General features: G+C 41.6%; 1 non-coding gene across 1 annotated transcript; it reads left to right on the top strand.

The window, feature by feature from the left end:
• Positions 1-998: 998 nt before the first annotated feature.
• LOC140286127 (U5 spliceosomal RNA) lies at positions 999-1111 on the top strand. Its single transcript, XR_011911015.1, has one exon. It is a non-coding gene; the product is annotated as a U5 spliceosomal RNA (small nuclear RNA).
• Positions 1112-4375: the final 3264 nt, after the last annotated feature.

Here is a 4375-nt window from a genome sequence, read left to right as displayed (position 1 = left end):
CTATCAAAGTATGTCCAGACTTCTTATGTTGTCAGTTGCTATATATGAATAAGTGGGTAGCTACTGACAAGCATTAAGCATGTCACACAGCCCAAACATATAACATTTCAGGACACACCACACAGTTAACAACCACAGTGAAGCGTGTCAAAGCCCAAACATGTAACATTCAACAGGACACTTACACAACACATTCAAATCAAACAGTCAGACAACATACAAGAACATATACCCCAGCCGGCATTGCTCCCTGCCTATTTTCGTACAGCACACTATGTGTGCGCACACCTTTATTCACAAACTCTTCAACTTATACTCTTTTACCGAAGCTGCTACAGCTCGATTGGCCGAATACCCTTTGATCCTATTTCGGTGAATTTGACATCTGCCTTACATATAACAGATTAGCGGTTTAGCAGTTTTAATTTAGTTTGAGTGAAGGAATTCATTTTATAGCAAAATCCGAAATCGTGAAGAACTCATGAAAGTAAGCTTATTCTCGGATTCCTGAAACTTTAGATTGGCTCTTTCTTTTACTGCAAAGTACAACGTTGTTTTTTTTGTTTAAATCTTTCTAGACATGGTAAATATTAAGGACAAAGCAGTTTTCACATAGTTTGAGTGAAGGAATTCATTTTATAGATAAAATCCCAAGAGTCTGCTGAGAAAAGAGAGTGAATGCGAAGTAGACTTTAACATGGCTATGGGAGCGAGCCGAGTGTGGGCGAACCGGGAGAATTGCTTGAAAGAAACGCGACACCGAATGAGCGATCAGAACAAAGCCTCAATACGGGATTCTCGTGGTGTTTTTGTTGCTGCCTTGTCTTTTGCACAGAGTAAAAGACAAGGCAGCCATCGAATAGGGCCCGATTGTTCCTAGTTGGTCAGCCGAGGAGCAAGGGGGGGGGGAGCAAGCGTCTCAACCAAGCAAAGCTCACCATGGGGAAGGTGGCTATGCCAACTAGCCTGATGCCCTGCTCCCGCAGTGACGGATAATTGTACTCTGGTTTCTCTTCATAACGTACAAGTCTTCGCCTTTTACTAAAGATTTCTGTGGAGAGTAGCACTAATGAGTTGTTTCTATTTTTGGCAGGCTTTACCTTTGCGGGTGAAGCCCTTTCTGTCTGTGCAAAAGAAATCTTCTTACTGTGCAGAGTGACTTCTCTGAGTAGAGTCGCCTTACTTGTTGCGACTGTGCCGATGTTCGAAGCTGGAGTGCAAAGTTGTTGCTTGAATGGTGCTTGCTGGAGCGTGCGGGAGTGCAAAGTTATACCATTTAAAAGGGCTGAAGAGTGCTCAGTGCAGCGGGTGGGCGACACTCTGGCCACCTTGAAAACCGAGGTTACATCCACTACCAGGGGCAGCCCAAGTTCTGCCGCAAGTGTGGTGAGCATGGGCACCTGGTTGAGGCTTGTACCAAGGTGTTATGTGGGAAGAGCAGAGAAATTGGGCAAACTTTTGGAGAGTGTCCAAATGGCAGGAAATGTAATCTCTGTGGAGAATTAAATCACCTCTTCAGAGATTGCCCTAAATCTTTTGCCAACAAATTAAAGACGGTAAAGCCACAGTCAAGCCAACAAAGAGAAGGACCAAAGGTGGCAGTTGGTGAACAAAGTGAAGAGGTTGACCCAATAAATTCAAACTTCCCGCCAAAAGCTTGGATTGGAAGTGAGGAGCAAAAAGGGGAGGGGCCTGTAGAGGCCTCACCACTCAGTGTTGAAGTCTGTGAGAATTCACAGGCAGAGGGTGGAGCTACGCTAAATGAGGAGGAAGAGCAGACAGGTGAGTCTAGTGAAGATACTCACCTCCCCGAAGGTCAACAGCCGAAGAGGACGGCATCTGAGCCTCTGATTCCCTAGTGGTATCAGAGAAGAGGGGAAGGGTTAGGTCCCTTTCAGACAGTTCTTCAGTGGAAGAACCTAGAGTCTTCCCCTCTGACTCACCAAATGAGGTCTCCTTTTTAACTTCAGCTCTGCAATCAACCCCCAGGGACTCAAAGTTAAATGCAACATTGCGTCAGAGGCCAACACCGAGAGTCCGAAAAGGAAATATAGATCACCCTACTCACTTTTCACCTAAAGAAATGAAGGAAGAGCTAGTTTCCCAAGAAATAACCTGTGTGTAATTTGTTTTGATAACTTAGAAAAACGAAAATGACATACCTACTTTCCTTTATGCTTTTAATGGTTCTCACCTTCTCAACACTAAATGTGAGAAGTGTGAAATCAAAGACAAGAGCCCAGAGTATTTTATCCTTCTTAGACTCCATAAAATCAGATGTGTTTTTAATACAAGAATGTGGACCACCTTTTTTAAAAAACCATAGACAATGGGAGGAAATGTGGCCCCATTTATCGATATGGAGTGGCTCAAATCAAAATAAAAATGATGGTGTGGCCATTCTAATTAAAAATCCGCATGTTCTGGTGAAAGGTAGCACAGTGGTGAGAGACGGACGGGCACTTTTAGCACACTTGAATTTTATGGGGCAAGACTTTAACCTCTTAAATATTTATGGTTTCAATGGAAAAAATGAAAGGTATGACCTTTTAGAAGCTATACAGCTTTACATGCTAGGGCAAGTACCTTTAGTTGTAGGAGGGGATTTTAACTGTATCTTGAGCAGGAAAGATAGAAAAAGAGCAGGGGTAGATTTTAAAGTGGATAAGACTTCGATTTTACTTCAGGGCATATGCAGGGATTTTAAGCTTACTGACTGTTTTAAAACCATGCATCCCAGAGACGAGGGCTTCAACTGGTTTAGTCATGATGGCACCAGAGCCTCTCGCATTGATTATTTCTTTACTAGAGATTGCCCACCCACTGATGTTAGATTAACCCCTGTTTTCTTTTCAGACCACCTTATGCTCTCCTGCACCCTTTCACCCCCTTCTGGTGTGACGGTAGGAAGTGGTCTGTGGAAACTCAACTGTTGGAGGATGAAATCATAGTCAGTCAGTACAGGGAATGTTATAAAGAGTGGCAGACCCTTCAAGACCTCTACGAAACACATGCACAATGGTGGGTGTTAGAAAAATTCTCTGTAAAATTAGGCTCAGAGTCGCTGGATACGATGAATTAACACAAAACATTTATTTCTTGCAAGAAAGAGACAAGTCCGCACAAATCCACACAACCTGTCGGGAAGACCGCTCAGAGTTGTCTCCCGACCAAATGGTGCTCCAGCTATTTATGTTGTTTATGCTTGCTGATCACACAATGTTATGAGAAAAGGCGCTTTTCTCACCATTCATTATTATGGGAAGGAACATTCAATGTTATGGGGAAAGGTGCTTCTCTCCCCATTCCTTGTTATGGGAAGGAACATAAGAGGTGCTTCTCACCAGTTAATATTATGGGAAAGACTAGTACCAGAGTCAAAACTCTTTTGCTTGAATCATAGAAGGTGAACAGATGGAGGGACTCTTCTGTCATAGTATAACTATATAATTTTTCCAACATTCCCTCCTGTTTATGCTATGAAGTATTAAAACTGTACAATTAACATTGAATGTATTTCTATCGTTCGCAGTGCATAGGAGCGAAAAACCCATTTGCTTTATTTACGGGAAAATTCTCCTATGGCCCCATTCTCTCCTTGGCGACCGACCGCTTAGTCACTTTCTCAGTATCAAAGGTCGCACTCCGAACCGTTAATTTCAATGAATGGTGATGGACCTAGGTGTGACCAGCAAACACAAAACGGATACAACCAAAAATACATGGAAATAAGGACAAAAATCAATAAAACTATGACTAAATGATTAATGGACAAAATTAATACAATGGAATAATAAAAATGGAAATATGACACAAACAAAAAATTAATGAAATGAAAATAATAAAATAAATGAAAATATGATTATATGCAATTAATAAATACTATGAAATTGATATTAAATGGAAAATTGATAAAATGAAAAATAATAATAAATGAAAATCAAGAACAGTCAAACAATAATAATAATAATAATACAATGCAGTTTATTCAGTCCACTCTGCGATCGTCTGCTTCTGGCCGAACATCAGTCCGGCTGGGTCTGGAACTGCTAAGCTATCTTGGAAGGAGAGGTTACTAGCACTTCACTTCCCGGAAGAGGTCTTTACCACCTCTTATTCCCTAACTAATCCTCTTTTTGGACACTTCAGGATATAATTCAGCCATACAGTGGTTGGAGGCTGTATTTTGTTAGACGTTACTTGGTGGAATGAACTCTTCAAATCAGCTTTTCATTCAGTTGGGGTGGAGCGCTTAGCTTCGCCGTCCACCCTGACTTTGAGTCCTGTAGTGGTTCTGCTGCTGATGCAGTTCATCAAACTGTGGACAAATGTTAGCAGGAAAAAGCAACATATCATCTTTACAATGCTCTACATT

This window comes from Leuresthes tenuis, unplaced genomic scaffold (assembly GCF_036924035.1).
Source record: "Leuresthes tenuis unplaced genomic scaffold, fLeuTen1.0.hap1 SCAF_73, whole genome shotgun sequence".
Lineage (NCBI taxonomy): Eukaryota > Metazoa > Chordata > Actinopteri > Atheriniformes > Atherinopsidae > Leuresthes > Leuresthes tenuis.
The sequence above is the reverse complement of the archived record's forward strand: the minus strand, read 5'-3'. Positions and strand labels throughout refer to the sequence as shown.